This window comes from Anomaloglossus baeobatrachus, chromosome 11 (genome assembly GCF_048569485.1).
Source record: "Anomaloglossus baeobatrachus isolate aAnoBae1 chromosome 11, aAnoBae1.hap1, whole genome shotgun sequence".
Classification (NCBI taxonomy): Eukaryota; Metazoa; Chordata; class Amphibia; order Anura; family Aromobatidae; genus Anomaloglossus; species Anomaloglossus baeobatrachus.
The window spans coordinates 192,995,118-193,020,811 of record NC_134363.1 but is presented as its reverse complement, the minus strand read 5'-3'; the positions used below and the strand labels follow the sequence as shown (position 1 = coordinate 193,020,811).

The 25,694-nt window shown below is 58.1% G+C and overlaps 1 protein-coding gene across 1 annotated transcript in view; it reads left to right on the top strand.

Moving 5' to 3' along the window:
• Positions 1–25,694, top strand: part of ARHGAP32 (Rho GTPase activating protein 32) — a 300,910-nt gene that overhangs the window by 664 nt on the left and 274,552 nt on the right. The window lies entirely within an intron of this gene.

The following is a 25,694-nucleotide window of genomic DNA, read 5'->3' as shown; positions in this document are numbered from 1 at the left end:
CGCTCGTGGTTTAGGATTTGGGGCTAATGTGTGATATTGATTTCTCTGGATCCGTGTCACGCATTGATTTTGGCGGCTTTCCCTCCTGGCAGCTGCTCCGCAGTTCACGTGTCGCTCACGGCCTGGGCCCGGTCTTTCCACTGACCTGTAGTGGCCTCATGTAGTGCTTCTTGGTAAGGTCCAGTCCGTACACAAAGCTCGGCTCTTGTGGCTTCATCAGTGAAGGTTGATGTCAGATTTGGGTTACACTTTATGGACTTTGTCTCCAGATTTCACAATATAAACGGCGCTGGGACCTGAGGAGGCTGATGTACTTATGCTGCCATCCATGTCTATATAATCCTTTGTGCTGTTGATGATTAGCCGCTGTACAGCGCACGGTGCCATCTGACGTGCTGAAGTGGAAGGTGGTCCGCACTGGGGGCCTCGGTGTAGGGGCCGTCACCCTCTGGGGCTGGACATTGCTCTCACTTGCCATGTTGCTCCAGTCTGTCCCGCGGAGGGGGAGTGCAGACCCCCAGCATGGAGAATGGCTGTGAATAATGAATGAGCCTCTTACATTACAGCAGCCATTAGTATATGAGGCCGGCTCCCGGGCATGCGAACTACAAAGCCCAGCTGCCACGCTGCATTGTGCCAACCCGTGACTACAGAGCTCAGCCACACGCTGCATTGTGCCAACCCGTGACTACAGAGCCCAGCCACACGCTGCATTGTGCCAACCCGTGACTACAGAGCCCAGCCACACGCTGCATTGTGCCAACCCGTGACTACAGAGCCCAGCCACACGCTGCATTGTGCCAACCCGTGACTACAGAGCCCAGCCACACGCTGCATTGTGCCAACCCGTGACTACAGAGCCCAGCCACACGCTGCATTGTGCCAACCCGTGACTACAGAGCCCAGCCACACGCTGCATTGTGCCAACCCGTGACTACAGAGCTCAGCCGCACGCTGCATTGTGCACACCCGTGACTACAGAGCCCAGCCACACGCTGCATTGTGCCAACCCGTCTCTACAGAGCCCAGCCACATGCTACATTGTGCACACCCGTGACTACAGAGCCCAGCCACACGCTGCATTGTGCCAACCCGTGACTACAGAGCTCAGCCACACGCTGCATTGTGCCAACCCGTGACTACAGAGCTCAGCCACACGCTGCATTGTGCCAACCCGTGACTACAGAGCTCAGCCACACGCTGCATTGTGCACACCCGTGACTACAGAGCCCAGCCACACGCTGCATTGTGCCAACCCGTGACTACAGAGCTCAGCCACACGCTGCATTGTGCCAACCCGTGACTACAGAGCCCAGCCACACGCTGCATTGTGCCAACCCGTGACTACAGAGCCCAGCCACACGCTGCATTGTGCCAACCCGTGACTACAGAGCTCAGCCGCACGCTGCATTGTGCACACCCGTGACTACAGAGCCCAGCCACACGCTGCATTGTGCCAACCCGTCTCTACAGAGCCCAGCCACATGCTACATTGTGCACACCCGTGACTACAGAGCCCAGCCACACGCTGCATTGTGCCAACCCGTGACTACAGAGCTCAGCCACACGCTGCATTGTGCCAACCCGTGACTACAGAGCTCAGCCACACGCTGCATTGTGCCAACCCGTGACTACAGAGCTCAGCCACACGCTGCATTGTGCACACCCGTGACTACAGAGCCCAGCCACACGCTGCATTGTGCCAACCCGTGACTACAGAGCTCAGCCACACGCTGCATTGTGCCAACCCGTGACTACAGAGCCCAGCCACACGCTGCATTGTGCCAACCCGTGACTACAGAGCCCAGCCACACGCTGCATTGTGCCAACCCGTGACTACAGAGCCCAGCCACACGCTGCATTGTGCCAACCCGTGACTACAGAGCTCAGCCACACGCTGCATTGTGCCAACCCGTGACTACAGAGCTCAGCCACACGCTGCATTGTGCCAACCCGTGACTACAGAGCTCAGCCACACGCTGCATTGTGCCAACCCGTGACTACAGAGCCCAGCCACACGCTGCATTGTGCCAACCCGTGACTACAGAGCTCAGCCACACGCTGCATTGTGCCAACCCGTGACTACAGAGCTCAGCCACACGCTGCATTGTGCCAACCCGTGACTACAGAGCCCAGCCACACGCTGCATTGTGCCAACCCGTGACTACAGAGCTCAGCCACACGCTGCATTGTGCCAACCCGTGACTACAGAGCTCAGCCACACGCTGCATTGTGCCAACCCGTGACTACAGAGCCCAGCCACACGCTGCATTGTGCCAACCCGTGACTACAGAGCCCAGCCACACGCTGCATTGTGCCAACCCGTGACTACAGAGCCCAGCCACACGCTGCATTGTGCCAACCCGTGACTACAGAGCCCAGCCACACGCTGCATTGTGCCAACCCGTGACTACAGAGCCCAGCCACACGCTGCATTGTGCCAACCCGTGACTACAGAGCTCAGCCACACGCTGCATTGTGCACACCCGTGACTACAGAGCCCAGCCACACGCTGCATTGTGCCAACCCGTGACTACAGAGCCCAGCCACACGCTGCATTGTGCCAACCCGTGACTACAGAGCTCAGCCACACGCTGCATTGTGCACACCCGTGACTACAGAGCCCAGCCACACGCTGCATTGTGCCAACCCGTGACTACAGAGCCCAGCCACACGCTGCATTGTGCCAACCCGTGACTACAGAGCCCAGCCACACGCTGCATTGTGCCAACCCGTGACTACAGAGCCCAGCCACACGCTGCATTGTGCCAACCCGTGACTACAGAGCCCAGCCACACGCTGCATTGTGCCAACCCGTGACTACAGAGCCCAGCCACACGCTGCATTGTGCACACCCGTGACTACAGAGCCCAGCCACACGCTGCATTGTGCCAACCCGTGACTACAGAGCCCAGCCACACGCTGCATTGTGCACACCCGTGACTACAGAGCCCAGCCACACGCTGCATTGTGCACACCCGTCTCTACAGAGCTCAGCCACACGCTGCATTGTGCCAACCCGTGACTACAGAGCCCAGCCACACGCTGCATTGTGCACACCCGTCTCTACAGAGCCCAGCCACACGCTGCATTGTGCCAACCCGTGACTACAGAGCCCAGCCACACGCTGCATTGTGCCAACCCGTGACTACAGAGCCCAGCCACACGCTGCATTGTGCCAACCCGTGACTACAGAGCTCAGCCGCACGCTGCATTGTGCCAACCCGTGACTACAGAGCCCAGCCACACGCTGCATTGTGCCAACCCGTCTCTACAGAGCCCAGCCACATGCTACATTGTGCACACCCGTGACTACAGAGCCCAGCCACACGCTGCATTGTGCCAACCCGTGACTACAGAGCTCAGCCACACGCTGCATTGTGCCAACCCGTGACTACAGAGCTCAGCCACACGCTGCATTGTGCACACCCGTGACTACAGAGCCCAGCCACACGCTGCATTGTGCCAACCCGTGACTACAGAGCTCAGCCACACGCTGCATTGTGCCAACCCGTGACTACAGAGCCCAGCCACACGCTGCATTGTGCACACCCGTGACTACAGAGCCCAGCCACACGCTGCATTGTGCCAACCCGTGACTACAGAGCTCAGCCGCCACGCTGCATTGTGCACACCCGTGACTACAGAGCTCAGCCACACGCTGCATTGTGCACACCCGTGACTACAGAGCTCAGCCACACGCTGCATTGTGCACACCCGTGACTACAGAGCTCAGCCACACGCTGCATTGTGCCAACCCGTGACTACAGAGCTCAGCCACACGCTGCATTGTACCAACCCGTGACTACAGGGAGATCGACACGTATAATGGGCTACGGCTGTCACTTGTCTATGAGGAGTCCCAGCGTGCGTAGTGGTGCGTAGCGTTGCGATCCCAGCGTGTTTAGCGTTGCGATCCCATCGTGTGTAGCGTTGCGATCCTAGCATGCATAGCGTTGCGATCCCAGCGTGCGTAGCGTTGTGTCCCAGCGTGTGGAGCGTTGCGTCCCAGTGTGCGTCCCAGCGTGCGGAGTGTTGCGTCCCAGCGTGCGAATTGCCGCCGGCCCTTCTCTCTGACATCCCAGCACTGAGGAGTGGTCTCCGGCCACAGTGTCTGTATTGAGGATGATTCTCCGCACTTTGTGGAGGGCTCTGGGCGGATAACCAGCTATTGTCGCTCCTCTGCCGGATCCCACCAGCCTCATTTACATGTTTGGATGTTACGTTCCGCTCATCTCCGCCCCTCTGCTTCTATTGGGCGGCGGTTCAGTGACGCTGCTGTGACGCTGAACGAACTGCCCCCTTAGAAAGGAGGCGGTTTGCCGGTCACAGCGACGTCACTAGGCATTAAAGTAGTGTGACGAGTCCGCTCGATGTTGTGTGCCACGGGCAGCAATTTGCCCGTGTCGCACAACCGATGGGGGCGGGTACGCACGCTAGTGATATTGGTCACAATATTGCAGCGTGTAAAGCGGCCTTTAGGTGATGGCGTCTGTGTTCGGGGATAAGGAGGGCGTGCTGCTAGTGGACTACCTTCAAAAGGGTTCCACCATCAATGCAAGGTATTACATTGATCTTTTGGACCAATTGAAGGCAGCTCTGAAGGCCAAAAGGCGCGGCAAGCTGTCCAAAGGAATCTTGTTTCTTCAAGACAATGCCTCCACTCACACTGCACAAGCGACCACGGCAAAACTGGCAGAGCCGGGCTTCCAGCCGGTGCCCACCCACCTTACTCACCAGATGTAGCTGCCTCCCATCCATCGAGCACACATGGCAGTGAATGGTGTTCAGATGCCGCTCTGTGTCTGCTCTGCCTTCATATATGAGATAGCTATATATCGCAGTGGTGAGCTCCGCGCTCCGCACAGTGATCCGCTGCACAATGCTCCGGTGATCGGTTCCGGAGCCCGGCAGCGTCCTGATCACCCGCTGGTGTTGGAGAATGTCTGTGCCCCTTATAGACGGCTCCTCGCTGTCACTATAGTGAATATGTGGGGGGTCCGTGTTCATTCGTGTCCACGTCCCGCAGATGCCTCATATCGGCTTTTTGTATTTCTCCCATCTTGTCAGATGTTCTGTTTTTTGGGATCTGTTTGGATCGGCCTCTGGGATCTTCTATACAGTCCCCAGAGGCTCGGCTCAAGGTCATAGGTGAAGTCCAGGGGTCGGTGACCTGACTGCTGGATCCTGTCTTTCATGTTGAGTGTTCATCAATGGATGAGAATGTGCCGGAAGCTTTTCCTGCGCTCATTCAGCGTCTCCCACAGGAACCGGCTTAATTAATTGGATATTTTTACCCGTCCGCCCCTGATCCGCAGCCACACGCCGGTACCGGAGTTTCTAGGACAGCGCTCACGGGAAGCTTTTTTATTTTTTTCTATGTATAAAAGACAGAAACGGATCTGACCTTTTTCATAAAACCCTTTTTTTTTTGTTGTATGAGATCCAGGATCCGGAGTGTCGTCCACCATGAGACAGTGCGGTACTTGCGGTATATTCCATCGTGGCATGTACATGTGGGCACTTGCTGTATGGAAACATGGTGTATAGCACACGGTATATACATATATACCCCCGCAGCTGTCTTGTATGATCGCAGATGCCAAGTGCATGCTTCCAGTGGTCCTTCCAGGGGTCCGGCAGAGCTTTGCAGGCCCTTCTCCTGTGGCCCTTCTCCTGTGGCCCATCTCCTGTGGCCCATCACTGAGGCTTTTCTGCGGTTGCCGTTATTGGGTTGCGGTACGTGCTGCATAGATCGGTTCTGATCATTTTGGACGAGGGGCGAGAACCCTGAAATGGCTGTCGGCTGTCTGTTATATGCAGGGTCACGGCTGAAGTGCAGGGGTCTCCTCTCCCCTTCAGGAGGCGCTTTCACAGCATCAACGAGGTCAGAAGGTAAAGATATCCTATAACCAAAGTATGGAGGGTTTCATCTGTCCTCACACGTACAATTCTCTCTGCTGCGTCTCCTGTCTCCGCTGCGTCCACGCCGTTTACCCCGGCTCTCCTCTCCTCCGCTCCCTCCACATCTTCTGCCTGTGTCCCCGGCTCTCTTCTCCACCGCTCCCTCCACATCTTCTGCCTGTGTCCCCGGCTCTCCTCTCCTCCGCTCCCTCCACATCTTCTGCCTGTGTCCCCGGCTCTCCTCTCCTCCGCCCCCTCCACATCTTCTGCCTGTGTCCCCGGCTCTCCTCTCCTCCGCTCCCTCCACATCATCTGCCTGTGTCCCCGGCTCTCCTCTCCTCCGCTCCCTCCACATCTTCTGCCTGTGTCCCCGGCTCTCTTCTCCACCGCTCCCTGCACATCTTCTGCCTGTGTCCCCGGCTCTCCTCTCCTCCGCTCCCTCCACATCTTCTGCCTGTGTCCCCGGCTCTCCACCGCTCCCTCCACATCTTCTACCTGTGTCCCCGACCTTCCTCTCCTCCGCTCCCTCCACATCTTCTGCCTGTGTCCCTGGCTCTCCTCTCCTCCGCTCCCTCCACATCTTCTGCCTGTGTCCCTGGCTCTCCTCTCCTCCGCTCCCTCCACATCTTCTGCCTGTGTCCCCCGACCGACTCTCCTCCGCTCCCTCCACATCTTCTGCCTGTGTCCCCGACTCTCCTCCGCTCCCTCCACATCTTCTGCCTGTGTCCCCGGCTCTCCTCTCCACCGCTCCCTCCACATCTTCTGCCTTTGTCCCCGACTCTCCTCTCCACTGCTCCCTCCACATCTTCTGCCTGTGTCCCTGGCTCTCCTCTCCTCCGCTCCCTCCACATCTTCTGCCTGTGTCCCCGGCTCTCCACCGCTCCCTCCACATCTACTGCCTGTGTCCCCGGGCTCTCCTCCGCTCCCTCCACATCTTCTGCATGTGTCCCCGACCTTCCTCTCCACCTCTCCCTCCACATCTTCTGCCTGTGTCCCCGGCTCTCCTCTCTACCTCTCCCTCCTCATCTTCTGCCTGTGTCCCCGGCTCTCCTCTCCACCGCTCCCTCCACATCTTCTGCCTTTGTCCCCGACTCTCCTCTCCACCGCTCCCTCCACATCTTCTGCCTGTGTCCCCGGCTCTCCACCGCTCCCTCCACATCTTCTGCCTGTGTCCCCGGCTCTCCTCCGCTGCCTCCACATCTTCTGCCTGTGTCCCCGGCTCTCCTCCGCTCCATCCACATCTTCTGCCTGTGTCCCCGGCTCTCCTCTCCTCCGCTCCCTCCACATCTTCTGCCTGTGTCCCCGGCTCTCCTCTCCTCCGCTCCATCCACATCTTCTGCCTGTGTCCCCGGCTCTCCTCCGCTCCCTCCACATCTTCTGCCTGTGTCCCCGGCTCTCCTCCGCTCCCTCCACATCTTCTGCCTGTGTCCCCGACCCTCCTCTCCACTGCTCCCTCCACATCTTCTGCCTGTGTCCCCGGCTCTCCTCTCCACCGCTCCCTCCACATCTTCTGCCTGTGTCCCCGGCTCTCCTCTCCACCGCTCCCTCCACATCTTCTGCCTGTGTCCCCGGCTCTCCTCTCCACCGCTCCCTCCACATCTTCTGCCTGTGTCCCCGACTCTCCTCTCCACCGCTCCCTCCACATCTTCTGCCTGTGTCCCCGGCTCTCCTCTCCACCGCTCCCTCCACATCTTCTGCCTGTGTCCCCGACTCTCCTCTCCACCGCTCCCTCCACATCTTCTGCCTGTGTCCCCGGCTCTCCTCTCCACCGCTCCCTCCACATCTTCTGCCTGTGTCCCGGCTCTCCTCTCCACCGCTCCCTCCATATCTTCTGCCTGCGTCCCCGACTCTCCTCTGCTCCCTCCACATCTTCTGCCTGTGTCCCCGACCTTCCTCTCCTCCGCTCCCTCCACATCTTCTGCCTGTGTCCCCGGCTCTCTTCTCCACCGCTCCCTCCACATCTTCTGCCTGTGTCCCCGACCTTCCTCTCCTCCGCTCCCTCCACATCTTCTGCCTGTGTCCCTGGCTCTCCTCTCCTCCGCTCCCTCCACATCTTCTGCCTGTGTCCCCGACTCTCCTCCGCTCCCTCCACATCTTCTGCCTGTGTCCCGACCTTCTTCTCCACCGCTCCCTCCACATCTTCTGCCTGTGTCCCCGACCTTCTTCTCCACCGCTCCCTCCACATCTTCTGCCTGTGTCCCCGGCTCTCCTCTCCTCCGCTCTCTCCACATCTTCTGCCTGTGTCCCTGGCTCTCCTCTCTACCTCTCCCTCCACATCTTCTGCCTGTGTCCCCGGCTCTCCCCTCCACCGCTCCCTCCACATCTTCTGCCTTTGTCCCCGACTCTCCTCTCCATCGCTCCCTCCACATCTTCTGCCTATGTCCCCGGCTCTCCACCGCTCCCTCCACATCTTCTGCCTGTGTCCCCGGCTCTCCTCCGTTCCCTCCACATCTTCTGCCTGTGTCCCCGGCTCTCCACCGCTCCCTCCACATCTTCTGCCTGTGTCCCCGACCTTCCTCTCCTCCGCTCCCTCCACATCTTCTGCTGTGTCCCCGACTCTCCTCCGCTCCCTCCACATCTTCTGCCTGTTGTCCCCGGCTCTCCTCTCCTCCGCTCCCTCCACATCTTCTGCCTGTGTCCCCGGCTCTCCACCGCTCCCTCCACATCTTCTGCCTGTGTCCCCGGCTCTCCTCCGCTCCCTCCACATCTTCTGCCTGTGTCCCCGGCTCTCCTCCGCTCCCTCCACATCTTCTGCCTGTGTCCCCGGCTCTCCTCTCCTCCGCTCCCTCCACATCTTCTGCCTGTGTCCCCGGCTCTCCACCGCTCCCTCCACATCTTCTGCCTGTGTCCCCGGCTCTCCTCCGCTCCCTCCACATCTTCTGCCTGTGTCCCCGGCTCTCCTCCGCTCCCTCCACATCTTCTGCCTGTGTCCCCGGCTCTCCTCTCCTCCGCTCCCTCCACATCTTCTGCCTGTGTCCCCGGCTCTCCTCTCCACCGCTCCCTCCACATCTTCTGCCTGTGTCCCCGACCTTCCTCTCCTCCGCTCCCTCCACATCTTCTGCCTGTGTCCCCGGCTCTCCTCTCCTCCGCTCCCTCCACATCTTCTGCCTGTGTCCCCGGCTCTCCTCTCCACCGCTCCCTCCACATCTTCTGCCTGTGTCCCCGGCTCTCCTCTCCACCACTCCCTCCACATCTTCTGCCTGTGTCCCCTGCTCTCCTCTCCACCGCTCCCTCCACATCTTCTGCCTGTGTCCCCGGCTCTCCTCTCCACCGCTCCCTCCACATCTTCTGCCTGTGTCCCCGGCTCTCTTCTCCACCGCTCCCTCCACATCTTCTGCCTGTGTCCCCGGCTCTCCTCTCCACCGCTCCCTCCACATCTTCTGCCTGTGTCCCTGGCTCTCCTCTCCATCGCTCCCTCCACATCTTCTGCCTGTGTCCACGGCTCTCCTCTCCACCGCTCCCTCCATATCTTCTGCCTGCGTCCCCGACTCTCCTCCGCTCCCTCCACATCTTCTGCCTGTGTCCCCGACCTTCCTCTCCTCCGCTCCCTCCACATCTTCTGCCTGTGTCCCCGGCTCTCTTCTCCACCGCTCCCTCCACATCTTCTGCCTGTGTCCCCGACCTTCCTCTCCACCGCTCCCTCCACATCTTCTGCCTGTGTCCCCGCTTCTACTCTCCACCGCTCCCTCCACATCTTCTGCCTGTGTCCCCGCCTCTACTCTCCACCGCTCCCTCCACATCTTCTGCCTGTGTCCCCGGCTCTCCTCCACTCCCTCCACATCTTCTGCCTGTGTCCCCGACCTTCCTCTCCTTCGCTCCCTCCACATCTTCTGCCTGTGTCCCCGGCTCTACTCTCCACCGCTCCCTCCACATCTTCTGCCTGTGTCCCCGGCTCTACTCTCCACCGCTCCCTCCACATCTTCTGCCTGTGTCCCCGGCTCTACTCTCCACCGCTCCCTCCACATCTTCTGCCTGTGTCCCCGGCTCTACTCTACACCGCTCCCTCCACATCTTCTGCCTGTGTCCCCGGCTCTCCTCCGCTCCCTCCACATCTTCTGCCTGTGTCCCCGACCTTCCTCTCCTCCGCTCCCTCCACATCTTCTGCCTGTGTCCCCGGCTCTCCTCTCCTCCGCTCCCTCCACATCTTCTGCCTGTGTCCCGGCTTTACTCTCCTCCGCTCCCTCCACATCTTCTGCCTGTGTCCCCGGCTTTACTCTCCTCCGCTCCCTCCACATCTTCTGCTTGTGTCCCCGTCTCTCCTCTCCACTGCTCCCTCCACATCTTCTGCCTGTGTCCCCGGCTCTCCTCCGCTCCCTCCACATCTTCTGCCTGTGTCCCCGACCTTCCTCTCCTCCGCTCCCTCCACATCTTCTGCCTGTGTCCCCGGCTCTCCTCTCTACCTCTCCCTCCACATCTTCTGCCTGTGTCCCCGGCTCTCCACCGCTCCCTCCACATCTTCTGCCTGTGTCCCCGGCTCTCCTCTCCTCCGCTCTCTCCACATCTTCTGCCTGTGTCCCTGGCTCTCCTCTCTACCTCTCCCTCCACATCTTCTGCCTGTGTCCCCGGCTCTCCCCTCCACCGCTCCCTCCACATCTTCTGCCTTTGTCCCCGACTCTCCTCTCCATCGCTCCCTCCACATCTTCTGCCTATGTCCCCGGCTCTCCACGCTCCCTCCACATCTTCTGCCTGTGTCCCCGGCTCTCCTCCGCTCCCTCCACATCTTCTGCCTGTGTCCCCGGCTCTCCTCCGCTCCATCCACATCTTCTGCCTGTGTCCCCGGCTCTCCTCTCCTCCGCTCCCTCCACATCTTCTGCCTGTGTCCCCGGCTCTCCTCCGCTCCATCCACATCTTCTGCCTGTGTCCCCGGCTCTCCTCTCCTCCGCTCCCTCCACATCTTCTGCCTGTGTCCCCGGCTCTCCTCTCCACCGCTCCCTCCACATCTTCTGCCTGTGTCCCCGGCTCTCCTCTCCACCGCTCCCTCCACATCTTCTGCCTGTGTCCCCGGCTCTCCTCTCCTCCGCTCCCTCCACATCTTCTGCCTGTGTCCCCGGCTCTCCTCCGCTCCCTCCACATCTTCTGCCTGTGTCCCCGGCTCTCCTCTCCACCACTCCCTCCACATCTTCTGCCTGTGTCCCCTGCTCTCCTCTCCACCGCTCCCTCCACATCTTCTGCCTGTGTCCCCGGCTCTCCTCCGCTCCCTTCCACATCTTCTGCCTGTGTCCCCGACCCTCCTCTCCACCGCTCCCTCCACATCTTCTGCCTGTGTCCCCGACCCTCCTCTCCACCGCTCCCTCCACATCTTCTGCCTGTGTCCCCGGCTCTCCTCTCCACCGCTCCCTCCACATCTTCTGCCTGTGTCCCCGGCTCTCCTCTCCACCGCTCCCTCCACATCTTCTGCCTGTGTCCCCGGCTCTCCTCTCCACCGCTCCCTCCACATCTTCTGCCTGTGTCCCTGGCTCTCCTCTCCATCGCTCCCTCCACATCTTCTGCCTGTGTCCACGGCTCTCCTCTCCACCGCTCCCTCCATATCTTCTGCCTGCGTCCCCGACTCTCCTCCGCTCCCTCCACATCTTCTGCCTGTGTCCCCGACCTTCCTCTCCTCCGCTCCCTCCACATCTTCTGCCTGTGTCCCCGGCTCTCTTCTCCACCGCTCCCTCCACATCTTCTGCCTGTGTCCCCGACCTTCCTCTCCACCGCTCCCTCCACATCTTCTGCCTGTGTCCCCGCTTCTACTCTCCACCGCTCCCTCCACATCTTCTGCCTGTGTCCCCGCCTCTACTCTCCACCGCTCCCTCCACATCTTCTGCCTGTGTCCCCGGCTCTCCTCCACTCCCTCCACATCTTCTGCCTGTGTCCCCGACCTTCCTCTCCTTCGCTCCCTCCACATCTTCTGCCTGTGTCCCCGGCTCTACTCTCCACCGCTCCCTCCACATCTTCTGCCTGTGTCCCCGGCTCTACTCTCCACCGCTCCCTCCACATCTTCTGCCTGTGTCCCCGGCTCTACTCTCCACCGCTCCCTCCACATCTTCTGCCTGTGTCCCCGGCTCTACTCTCCACCGCTCCCTCCACATCTTCTGCCTGTGTCCCCGGCTCTCCTCCGCTCCCTCCACATCTTCTGCCTGTGTCCCCGACCTTCCTCTCCTCCGCTCCCTCCACATCTTCTGCCTGTGTCCCCGGCTCTCCTCTCCTCCGCTCCCTCCACATCTTCTGCCTGTGTCCCCGGCTTTACTCTCCTCCGCTCCCTCCACATCTTCTGCCTGTGTCCCCGGCTTTACTCTCCTCCGCTCCCTCCACATCTTCTGCTTGTGTCCCCGTCTCTCCTCTCCACCGCTCCCTCCACATCTTCTGCCTGTGTCCCCGGCTCTCCTCCGCTCCCTCCACATCTTCTGCCTGTGTCCCCGGCTCTCCTCTCCTCCGCTCCCTCCACATCTTCTGCCTGTGTCCCCGACCTTCCTCTCCTCCGCTCCCTCCACATCTTCTGCCTGTGTCCCCGGCTCTCCTCTCTACCTCTCCCTCCACATCTTCTGCCTGTGTCCCCGGCTCTCCTCTCCTCCGCTCCCTCCACATCTTCTGCCTGTGTCCCCGGCTCTCCTCTCCTCCGCTCCCTCCACATCTTCTGCCTGTGTCCCCGGCTCTCCTCTCCTCCGCTCCCTCCACATCTTCTGCCTGTGTCCCCGGCTCTCCTCTCTACCTCTCCCTCCACATCTTCTGCCTGTGTCCCTGGCTCTCCTCTCCTCCGCTCCCTCCACATCTTCTGCCTGTGTCCCCGGCTCTCCTCTCCACCGCTCCCTCCACATCTTCTGCCTGTGTCCCCGGCTCTACTCTCCACCGCTCCCTCCACATCTTCTGCCTGTGTCCCCGACTCTCCTCTCTACCGCTCCCTCCACATATTCTGCCTGTGTCCCCGACTCTCCTCCGCTCCCTCCACATCTTCTGCCTGTGTCCCCGGCTCTACTCTCTACCTCTCCCTCCACATCTTCTGCCTTTGTCCCCGGCTCTACTCTCTACCTCTCCCTCCACATCTTCTGCCTGTGTCCCCGGCTCTACTCTCCTCCGCTCCCTCCACATCTTCTGCCTGTGTCCCCGGCTCTACTCTCTACCTCTCCCTCCACATCTTCTGCCTTTGTCCCCGGCTCTACTCTCTACCTCTCCCTCCACATCTTCTGCCTTTGTCCCCGGCTCTACTCTCTACCTCTCCCTCCACATCTTCTGCCTTTGTCCCCGGCTCTACTCTCCACCGCTCCCTCCACATATTCTGCCTGTGTCCCCGACTCTCCTCCGCTCCCTCCACATCTTCTGCTCCCAGCCATTCTCTCATCTCCGTGTCCTGCTCTGACTTCACATCACATTATCATTGCATGTGGTGTAACGCTGCGCTCCACGTGTGTCATGTTACTCCGCGCATCCATCACAGCGGCACAGAAGCCGAATCTCAGTATCGCCAGGAATACAAATCCTCCTGTTATTCCCCAAACCATTCTTGTGTTTCTTGGTCCCATTTTCTTTTGGTGCTGCGGTGGCCGCCATACAGCATGCACCGGACGCTCTGACTCCGCCATGAGAGCCCGGCCTGACTATGCCGCCACATGAAGAGCTGTGATCGCACTGAGGTCGTCTTACCATAATAATGTGACCGAGCAGGATGAGCGAGGACCGTTCAATGAGTGATGCTCCGGAGACAACGAGCGAGGACCGTTCACTGAGTGACGCTCCTGAGACATCGAGTGAGGACTGTTCACTGAGTGATGCTCCTGAGACATCGAGTGAGGACTGTTCACTGAGTGATGCTCCGGAGACCACGAGTGAGGACCGTTCACTACGAGTGAGGACTGTTCACTGAGTGATGCTCCTGAGACATCGAGTGAGGACTGTTCACTGAGCGACGCTCCGAGACAACGAGTGAGGACCGTTCACTACAACGAGTGAGGACTGTTCACTGAGTGATGCTCCTGAGACAACGAGTGAGGACCGTTCACTGAGCGACGCTCTGGAGATGATGTACAGTAACCATTCACTAAGCGACGCTCTGGAGACAACGAGCGAGGACTGTTCACTGAGCGACGCTCTGGAGACAACGAGTGAGGACCGTTCATAGAGTGACGCTCCGGAGATGACGTACAGTAACCATTCACTGAGCGACGCTGTGGAGATGACGTACCATTTCTACTGGTGCCTTTTTTCAGAGTGTGATGTTACTGGAAACTTTTTTTTTTTTCCCTCTAATTTCCTTTTCCAGAAGATTTTAAAATAAATAAATGAAATCTGTGTAGTCGCCATCACGAGCGCAGCGTCCCGAATCCAGCAAACCGCCACTCATAGATCTGCGCTGTGCGAGGATTCACAGAGGAACAATGAGACTGATCACACATCTGCTGGGAAACACCGAGCACGTCCTGCACCGCAGCAATGCTTCACTATAGTGTAAGGGCAAGGTATATCCTGTATTATACTCCAGAGCTGCACTCACTATTCTGCTGGTGCAGTCACTGATCCTGAGTTACCCCCTGTATTATACTCCAGAGCTGCACTCACTATTCTGCTGGTGCAGTCACTGTGTACATACATTACATTACTGATCCTGAGTTACCTCCTGTATTATACTCCAGAGCTGCACTCACTATTCTGCTGGTGCAGTCTCTGTGTACATATATTACTGATCATGAGTTACCTCCTGTATTATACTCCAGAGCTGCACTCACTATTCTGCTTGTGTAGTCACTGTGTACATACATTACTGATCCTGAGTTACCTCCTGTATTATACTCCAGAGCTGCACCCACTATTCTGCTGGTGCAGTCACTGTGTACATACATTACATTATTGGTCCTGTATTATACTCCAGAGCTGCACTCATTGTATATGTATATAGTCCTCTCCTTCTGATGTCTGGATTCTTGTGTTGCAGGCGGACTCTGACGTTTCGGTGGCACCGCGTCTCACATCTGAGTACAGACCTGTTGCTTCAGTATGTGTGAGCGGGGTCCCGAATGTCGCCTCCGTATGTCTGAGTGGGGTCCTGCCTTTAATCCGCTGATGATTTCCACCCCCCCCCCCCCCCCATCTCCCAACCATGTCACCTCGTCTCCTCCCCCCTCATGTTCCCCCCCCTCTTGTCCCCCCTGTCTCCCCCCTCTTGCTCCCCATGTCCCTCCCATGTCCCCCTGTCTCCCCCCTCTTGTCCCCCCTCTTTGTGCGTCCTCTTTCTTCAGCCTCGGTGGCACATTCACATGACATGAGAGGCGCTGAGCAGTGCGGACGGGTTGTGGCCTGTCACCGGCAGGTGCGGGGATCTGGCTGCGGGGTCATTCCTGGTGTGATCCCCGGGGGATGAATATTTAGGATCAGCAGATCTCCCCGCTCTGATTATGATACAGTCCCACCATATTCTCCGCGGGTCCATTCTGTGGCACACACCGTGCATACCAGGAGCCCAGGGCTGGGGAGATGGCGGCCCTGGCTTCGCCGCAGAAGCTGAGCATGTGCACGGGCCTGATACATCTCACAGCTGAGTGTTTGCTACATTTGCATCGGTCACCCCCTGTGGCTTTGCTGGCCTGTTTGCTACAATGTGTCAGTGCTTCAGGCCGGAGTGTAGAAATAAGAAAGTGAAGAAAAGGCTTTGAAAAAACGCAGCGGCGTAAATACCGTGTCTTCGGCTCCTCCCCCCACATTTATATTCCAGTCAGGGGCGTAACTACTGCGTCTCCGGCTCCCCTCCCCCACATATATATTCCAGTCAGGGGCGTAACTACCGCGTCTCCGGCTCCCCTCCCCCACATATATATTCCAGTCAGGGGCGTAACTACCGCGTCTCCGGCTCCCCTCCCCCACATATATATTCCAGTCAGGGGCGTAACTACCGCGTCTCCGGCTCCCCTCCCCCACATATATATTCCCAGTCAGGGGCGTAACTACCGCGTCTCCGGCTCCCCTCCCCCACATATATATTCCAGTCAGGGGCGTAACTACCGCGTCTCCGGCTCCCCTCCCCACATATATATTCCAGTCAGGGGCGTAACTACCGCGTCTCCGGCTCCCCTCCCCCACATATATATTCCAGTCAGGGGCGTAAATACCGTGTCTTCGGCTCCTCCCCCCACATTTATATTCCAGTCAGGGGCGTAACTACTGCGTCTCCGGCTCCCCTCCCCCACATATATATTCCAGTCAGGGGCGTAACTACCGCGTCTCCGGCTCCCCTCCCCCACATATATATTCCAGTCAGGGGCGTAACTACCGCGTCTCCGGCTCCCCTCCCCCACATATATATTCCAGTCAGGGGCGTAACTACCGCGTCTCCGGCTCCCCTCCCCCACATATATATTCCAGTCAGGGGCGTAACTACCGCATCTCCGGCTCCCCTCCCCCACATATATATTCCAGTCAGGGGCGTAACTACCGCGTCTCCGGCTCCCCTCCCCCACATATATATTCCAGTCAGGGGCGTAACTACCGCGTCTCCGGCTCCCCTCCCCCCACATATATATTCCAGTCAGGGGCGTAACTACCGCGTCTCCGGCTCCCCTCCCCCACATATATATTCCAGTCAGGGGCGTAACTACCGCGTCTCCGGCTCCCCTCCCCCACATATATATTCCAGTCAGGGGCGTAACTACTGCGTCTCCGGCTCCCCTCCCCCACATATATATTCCAGTCAGGGGCGTAACTACCGCGTCTCCGGCTCCCCTCCCCCACATATATATTCCAGTCAGGGGCGTAACTACCGCGTCTCCGGCTCCCCTCCCCCACATATATATTCCAGTCAGGGGCGTAACTACCGCGTCTCCGGCTCCCCTCCCCCCACATTTATATTCCAGTCGGGGACGTAACTACCGCGTCTCTGGCTCCCCTCCCCCACATATATATTCCAGTCAGGGGCGTACCGCGTCTCCGGCTCCTCCCCCACATTTATATTCCAGTCAAGGGCGTAGCTACCGCATCTCCGGCTCCCTCCCCCACATATATATTCCAGTCAGGGGTGTAAATACCTCGTCTCCGGCTCCCCTCCCCCCAGATTTATATTCCAGTCAGGCGTGTAAATACCGCGTCTCCGGCTCCTCCCCCCACATTTATATTCCAGTCAGGGGTGTAAATACCGTGTCTCCGGCTCCTCCCCCCACATTTATATTCCAGTCAGGGGTGTAAATACCGCGTCTCCGGCTCCTCCCCCCACATTTATATTCCAGTCAGGGGTGTAAATACCGTGTCTCCGGCTCCTCCCCCCACATTTATATTCCAGTCAGGGGCGTAACTACCGCGTCTCCGGCTCCCCTCCCCCCACATTTATATTCCAGTCGGGGACGTAACTACCGCGTCTCTGGCTCCCCTCCCCCACATATATATTCCAGTCAGGGGCGTACCGCGTCTCCGGCTCCTCCCCCACATTTATATTCCAGTCAAGGGCGTAGCTACCGCATCTCCGGCTCCCCTCCCCCACATATATATTCCAGTCAGGGGTGTAAATACCTCGTCTCCGGCTCCCCTCCCCCCAGATTTATATTCCAGTCAGGCGTGTAAATACCGCGTCTCCGGCTCCTCCCCCCACATTTATATTCCAGTCAGGGGTGTAAATACCGTGTCTCCGGCTCCTCCCCCCACATTTATATTCCAGTCAGGCGTGTAAATACCGCGTCTCCGGCTCCTCCCCCCACATTTATATTCCAGTCAGGGGTGTAAATACCGTGTCTCCGGCTCCTCCCCCCACATTTATATTCCAGTCAGGGGTGTAAATACCGCGTCTCCGGCTCCTCCCCCCACATTTATATTCCAGTCAGGGGTGTAAATACCGTGTCTCCGGCTCCTCCCCCCACATTTATATTCCAGTCAGGGGTGTAAATACCGTGTCTCCGGCTCCTCCCCCCACATTTATATTCCAGTCAGGGGTGTAAATACCGCGTCTCCGGCTCCTCCCCCCACATTTATATTCCAGTCAGGGGTGTAAATACCGTGTCTCCGGCTCCTCCCCCCACATTTATATTCCAGTCAGGCGTGTAAATACCGCGTCTCCGGCTCCTCCCCCCACATTTATATTCCAGTCAGGGGTGTAAATACCGTGTCTCCGGCTCCTCCCCCCACATTTATATTCCAGTCAGGGGTGTAAATACCGCGTCTCCGGCTCCCCTCCCCCACATTTATATTCCAGTCAGGGGTGTAAATACCGCATCTCCGGCTCCTCCCCCCACATTTATATTCCAGTCAGGGGTGTAAATACCGCGTCTCCGGCTCCCCTCCCCCACATATATATTCCAGTCAGGGGTGTAAATACCGCGTCTCCGGCTCCTCCCCCCACATTTATATTCCAGTCAGGGGTGTAAATACCGCGTCTCCGGCTCCTCCCCCCACAGTTATATTCCAGTGTTATATTTGCAATAGAATAAAGGCGAGCGATGTTTACTTCCATTTTCCTGGAGCCTTTCCTCCGCTTTCCTGCCTGCCACGGCTGGATCCACATGTGGCTCTGTGCACACAGGAGACTCGTCCGGTTTGGGGAGCCGACAAAAACCTTTCCTCCAAGTCTGGAGATCAAAGGAGCCGCCCCCTGACTCTGCTGATTAGCGGGGTCCTCGGGGGTCTCATCCTAAGGAGCCGCCCCCTGACTCTGCTGATTAGTGGGGTCCTCGGGGGTCTCATCCTAAGGAGCCGCCCCCTGACTCTGCTGATTAGTGGGGTGCTCGGTGTCTCATCCTAAGGAGCGGCCCCCTGACTCTGCTGATTAGCGGGGTGCTCGGTGTCTCATCCTAAGGAGCGGCCCCCTGACTCTGCTGATTAGTGGGATTCTTGGGGGTCTCATGCTAAGGAGCGGCCCCCTGACTCTGCTGATTAGTGGGGATCTCATCCTAAGGAGCGGCCCCCTGACTCTGCTGATTAGTGGGGTGCTCGGTGTCTTATCCTAAGGAGCCGCCCCCTGACTCTGCTGATTAGTGGGATTCTTGGGGGTCTCATGCTAAGGAGCGGCCCCCTGACTCTGCTGATTAGTGGGATTCTTGGGGGTCTCATGCTAAGGAGCGGCCCCCTGACTTTGCTGATTAGTGGGGATCTCATCCTAAGGAGCGGCCCCCTGACTCTGCTGATTAGTGGGGATCTCATCCTAAGGAGCGGCCCCCTGACTCTGCTGATTAGTGGGATTCTTGGGGGTCTCATGCTAAGGAGCGGCCCCCTGACTTTGCTGATTAGTGGGGATCTCATGCTAAGGAGCGGCCCCCTGACTTTGCTGATTAGTGGGGATCTCATCCTAAGGAGCGGCCCCCTGACTCTGCTGATTAGCGGGGGTCTCATCCTAAGGACCACGTGTCAGGTATACAGGGTCTGCCCCTATATCGTGCAGTTTGGAGGGTCTGCAGATTTCCTAGCTGCTCTGTTGCCATGGTTACTGTGTTATTTTAATCTGGTGGCAGCTGTCCTCTGTGGGGTCCGTGCCCCTCGTGCCAGCACTTGCAGCCGTTCCTCCGTGCGGTCCAGGCTCCGCTCATTACCGGGTCGTTCTTCCGCTTTTTTTTCCATCCTGTCATTTCATCCACTTTACAGCGACCTGCAATCACATAAAAAGCCCCGTAATCAGCCGTCGTGTGAGCGGCGACTGCAGCGGCTGCTCTGCCATCAAGTGGATTAACTAACCTGCAATTATAATCACTGCTGTATCAACAGCGCACTGCGGACGGCGGCAGAGGGTCCACGGGGGAGAGTGACGCCGCGTCCGAACAGCGGCCAAAGGAAACAAGACTCATAAATGGAGCTCAGAAGAGGAAGAAAACGGATCCAAAGTAATGGCCGCACTCGGGTATCACCGCTGCCTTATGAGTACCTGCCACCAGCAGAATAGTGAGTGCAGCTCTGGAGTATATTCCGAGTAAATTAAGAACTAAGGACATGGATTCATATTTTGCCTTTTTTAACTTTTGGAATTTGTTGCTGTTTTTTGTGGCAAACTCTTCAAAATGTTGTGCGCGTTTCATGAAAGTTGCGGAAAGTTAAAAACAAAAGCGATTTATTTTTGTGTTAACCTTTTTTGTGGCTTTTCAGAGCCAAAGTTTTTGTTGCACAAAATTAAGATAAAATTAGCTAAAAATAATCAACACAGAAAAGACAAAGGTAGAAAAAGAGTAAATTCCCTCATCAAAGTGAATGAACTTGAAAAACCTGCGTCCAATGCGGTGATGATGGGGCTTGGTGTTGCCGGCAGATGCAGGAATAGACGCTCCAGACCGTCTTACACCGGGAGACGCAGGAATAGACGCTCCAGACCGTCTTACACCGGGAGACGCAGGAATAGACGCTCCAGACCGTTCTAACCAGAAGATGCAGGAATAGACGCTCCAGACCGTTCTACACCGGAAGACGCAGGAATAGACGCTCCAGACTGATCTACACCGGGAGACGCAGGAATAGACGCTCCAGACCGTCCTACACCGGAAGACGCAGGAATAGACGCTCCAGACCGATCTACACCGGGAGACGCAGGAATAGACGCTCCAGACCGTTCTACACCGGGAGACGCAGGAATAGACGCTCCAGACTGATCTACACCGGAAGACGCAGGAATAGACGCTCCAGACCGATCTACACCGGGAGACGCAGGAATAGACGCTCCAGACCGTTCTACACCGGGAGACGCAGGAATAGACGCTCCAGACCGTTCTAACCAGAAGATGCAGGAATAGACGCTCCAGACCGTTCTACACCGGGAGATGCAGGAATAGACTCTCCAGACCGTTCTACACCGGGAGACTCAGGAATAGACGCTCCAGACCGTTCTAACCAGAAGATGCAGGAATAGACGCTCCAGACCGTTCTACACCGGGAGACGCAGGAATAGACGCTCCAGACCGTTCTACACCGGGAGACGCAGGAATAGATGCTCCAGACCGTTCTACAGCGGGAGACGCAGGAATGGACGCTCCAGACCGTTCTACACCGGGAGACGCAGGAATAGACACTCCAGACCGTTCTACACCGGGAGATGCAGGAATAGACGCTCCAAACCGTTCTACACCGGGAGATGCAGGAATAGACGCTCCAGACTGATCTACACCGGGAGACGCAGGAATAGACGCTCCAGACTGATCTACACCGGAAGATGCAGGAATAGACGCTCCAGACTGATCTACACCGGGAGACGCAGGAATAGACGCTCCAGACCGTTCTACACCGGAAGATGCAGGAATAGACGCTCCAGACCGTTCTACACCGGGAGACGCAGGAATAGACGCTCCAGACCGTTCTACACCGGGAGACGCAGGAATAGACGCTCCAGACCGTTCTACACCGGGAGACGCAGGAATAGACACTCCAGACTGATCTACACCGGGAGACGCAGGAATAGACGCTCCAGACTGATCTACACCGGGAGACGCAGGAATAGACGCTCCAGACCGTTCTACACCGGGAGACGCAGGAATAGACGCTCCAGACCGTTCTACACCGGGAGACGCAGGAATAGACACTCCAGACTGATCTACACCGGGAGACGCAGGAATAGACGCTCCAGACTGATCTACACCGGGAGACGCAGGAATAGACGCTCCAGACCGTTCTACACCGGGAGACGCAGGAATAGACGCTCCAGACCGTTCTACACCGGAAGACGCAGGAATAGACGCTCCAGACCGTTCTACACCGGGAGACGCAGGAATAGACGCTCCAGACCGTTCTACACCGGGAGACGCAGGAATAGACGCTCCAGACCGTTCTACACCGGGAGACGCAGGAATAGACACTCCAGACTGATCTACACCGGGAGACGCAGGAATAGACGCTCCAGACTGATCTACACCGGGAGACGCAGGAATAGACGCTCCAGACCGTCTTACACCGGGAGACGCAGGAATAGACGCTCCAGACCGTCTTACACCGGGAGACGCAGGAATAGACGCTCCAGATCGTTCTAACCAGAAGATGCAGGAATAGACGCTCCAGACCGTTCTACACCGGGAGACGCAGGAATAGACGCTCCAGACCGTTCTACACCGGGAGACGCAGGAATAGACGCTCCAGACCGTTCTACACCGGGAGACGCAGGAATAGATGCTCCAGACCGTTCTACACCGGGAGACGCAGGAATAGACGCTCCAGACCGTTCTACACCGGGAGACGCAGGAATAGACGCTCCAGACTGTTCTACACCGGGAGACGCAGGAATAGACGCTCCAGACCGTTCTACACCGGGAGACGCAGGAATAGACGCTCCAGACCGTTCTACACCGGGAGACGCAGGAATAGACGCACCAGACCGTTCTACACCGGGAGACGCAGGAATAGACGCTCCAGACTGATCTACACCGGGAGACGCAGGAATAGACGCACCAGACCGTTCTACACCGGGAGACGCAGGAATAGACGCTCCAGACCGTTCTACACCGGGAGACGCAGGAATAGACGCACCAGACCGTTCTACACCGGGAGACGCAGGAATAGACGCTCCAGACCGTTCTACACCGGGAGACGCAGGAATAGACGCTCCAGACCGTTCTACACCGGGAGACGCAGGAATAGACGCTCCAGACCGTTCTACACCGGGAGACGCAGGAATAGACGCTCCAGACCGTTCTACACCGGGAGACGCAGGAATAGACGCTCCAGACCGTTCTACACCGGGAGACGCAGGAATAGACGCTCCAGACCGTTCTACACCGGGAGATGCAGGAATAGACGCTCCAGACTGATCTACACCGGGAGACGCAGGAATAGACGCTCTAGACCGTTCTACACCGGGAGACGCAGGAATAGACGCTCCAGACCGTTCTACACCGGGAGACGCAGGAATAGACGCTCCAGACCGTTCTACACTGGGAGACGCAGGAATAGACGCTCCAGACCGTTCTACACCGGGAGACGCAGGAATAGACCCTCCAGACCGTTCTACACCGGGAGACGCAGGAATAGACGCTCCAGACCGTTCTACACCGGGAGACGCAGGAATAGACGCTCCAGACCGTTCTACACCGGGAGATGCAGGAATAGACGCTCCAGACTGATCTACACCGGGAGACGCAGGAATAGACGCTCTAGACCGTTCTACACCGGGAGACGCAGGAATAGACGCTCCAGACTGATCTACACCGGGAGACGCAGGAATAGACGCTCCAGACCGTTCTACACCGGGAGACGCAGGAATAGACGCTCCAGACCGTTCTACACCGGAAGATGCAGGAATAGACGCTCCAGACCGTTCTACACCGGGAGACGCAGGAATAGACGCTCCAGACCGTTCTAACCAGAAGATGCAGGAATAGACGCTCCAGACCGTTCTACACCGGGAGACGCAGGAATAGACGCTCCAGACTGATCTACACCGGGAGACGCAGGAATAGACGCTCCAGACTGATCTACACCGGGAGACGCAGGAATAGACGCTCCAGACCGTTCTACACCGGGAGACGCAGGAATAGACGCTCCAGACCGTTCTACACCGGGAGACGCAGGAATAGACGCTCCAGACCGTTCTACACTGGGAGACGCAGGAATAGACGCTCCAGACCGTTCTACACCAGGAGACTCCTCGTGGTGTCGGGGGCTGATTATCTGGGCCGGCTGCAGATCTTCATCCTGATACAGCGCTCATCAGAGCCGCTCACAGATAATCTGCAAGAAATGCACAACTGCACACTAATATCTTAATCCTCTTAATTGTGACTCCGGATCTGTTCGGAGCCCGGCTGTTTCCATCTGCAATTGAAAGCCTCGTAAACGGTCAGGACCTGGAGGAAGAAGTGAGGGCTCTGTCCCTCCATAGATTTCTACAGGCAGCGTCAGAGCCTCACGGCCGGCATCTTATTTGCTCCTCGGCAGTGGTTTAGTTGTGAACCTGGAGAGCAGTAAGCAAAGCTCATTGATGAGGCTGCTACCGATCCGTGCCAGGCGGCCACTGTCACCGCCAGCTCATCTCCTTTACATAGAGCTGCCGACAACCGAGTGGGGCGATGCCGACAACCGAGCGGGGCGCTGCCGACAACCGAATGAATGATGAAGGCAGTCTATATTTCCCTGTTATCAGCCATTTTATGGCTGGTGAATACACATCAGATGAACTATAGATCTGATAATTTTGCTGTCTCACCCGACTGCTCATCGCTCCTGTGTTCTCTATGGGAGAGGATCTCTGGCAGACGCTAGAACAGGAGGATGGACAGTCCGAAAATGGAGTCGCCGGATGCCTAACTCCCCGCCATCAGCCGTCCGGGTCAGATTACACCTGGATACGGGCAGGTCCTGGGCGTACGGCGTATTTAGGGCCTGGTCATGTGATCAGACAGTGGCGCATCTCATGGTCCGTGTTATGGATGCAAGTCATTAACCTAAACGAACAGCGTCCTATCAGGAGAACCGCGGCTGGGCCAGGACGTGTGTCCCTACCATGCAGAGAAAAATACCGCCACTGTGTGCTCATGTCAATAAGTCCATACTGTATAACCGGTGAATACAAACTATTGTCCACTGTTATCAGCCCTTTTATCACAGGTCCATCCACACTGCTCGGTGATGACAATGGGGCAGTCAGCAGGCGCCGCTTGTCAGGTGAAATGAGCGGTGTAAAGAGGCGCTGCGCTGGAGAGAATAGCGGGCGCCTGTGTGCGCTGACCACTCTACATGTGACACGTCTGGAGGGACTATCCGCCATCATTTGTGGCTGCCAATCAGTTCATGTAAACAAATCTTTACAGTCTATTGCCCCCTGTTATCAGCCACATTATAGCCGTTGTCCCATATTAACCCTTTACTCTTCTCCCTTTTGACCCTGGTGTTACATGTTTTGCTTCCTTTGCTCGTGAGACATTTAACCTTTTCCTGGCTGGCTCCATCCGTCCTCCTGTGCGTCTCCCGGAGGCTGGGACAGGAAGGATGCCGCAGCTCCTGACCTTTCACGTACATTGCATACAGTCAGGACTATGACATTAATGAGTGAATTCTGCGGGTCAGCAGTGCAATCCGTGTCCTAGCCTCCGTGGAGGACGCTCCGTGACTGCACTCATCTACAGTCTGTATCCTCCACAACCAGTGTCCTTGAGGGCCCTGCACATGGGGTGGCTGCTGCGCTCCTCACCTGCACCTGGGGCGGCTGCTGCGCTCCTCACCTGCACCTGGGGCGGCTGCGGCACTGCTTACCTGCACATGGGGCGGCTACTGCGCTCCTCGCCTGCACATGGGGCGACTGCTGCGCTCCTCGCCTGCACATGGGGCGGCTGCTGCGCTCCTCGCCTGCACCTGGGGCGGCTGCTGCGCTCCTCACCTGCACCTGGGGCGGCTGCTGCGCTCCTCACCTGCACATGGGGCGGCTGCTGCGCTCCTCACCTGCACCTGGGGCGGCTGCTGCGCTCCTCACCTGCACATGGGGTGGCTGCAGCGCTCCTCACCTGCACATGGGGTGGCTGCGGCACTCCTCGCCTGCACATGGGGCGGCTGCTGCGCTCCTCACCTGCACATGGGGCGGCTGCTGCGCTCCTCACCTGCACATGAGGCGGCTGCGGCGCTCCTCACCTGCACATGGGGTGGCTGCGGCGCTCCTCACCTGCACATGGGGCGGCTGCGGCGCTCCTCACCTGCACATGGGGTGGCTGCGGCGCTCCTCACCTGCACATGGGGCGGCTGCGGCGCTCCTCACCTGCACATGGGGCGGCTGCGGCGCTCCTCACCTGCACATGGGGTGGCTGCTGCGCTCCTCACCTGCACATGGGGTGGCTGCTGCGCTCCTCACCTGCACATGGGGCGGCTGCTGCGCTCCTCACCTGCCATCTGGTGTCGATCCTGTGCGCCAGGATCAGGTTGGAGACGTCTTCTCACCGGTTGGGATAGGCTCA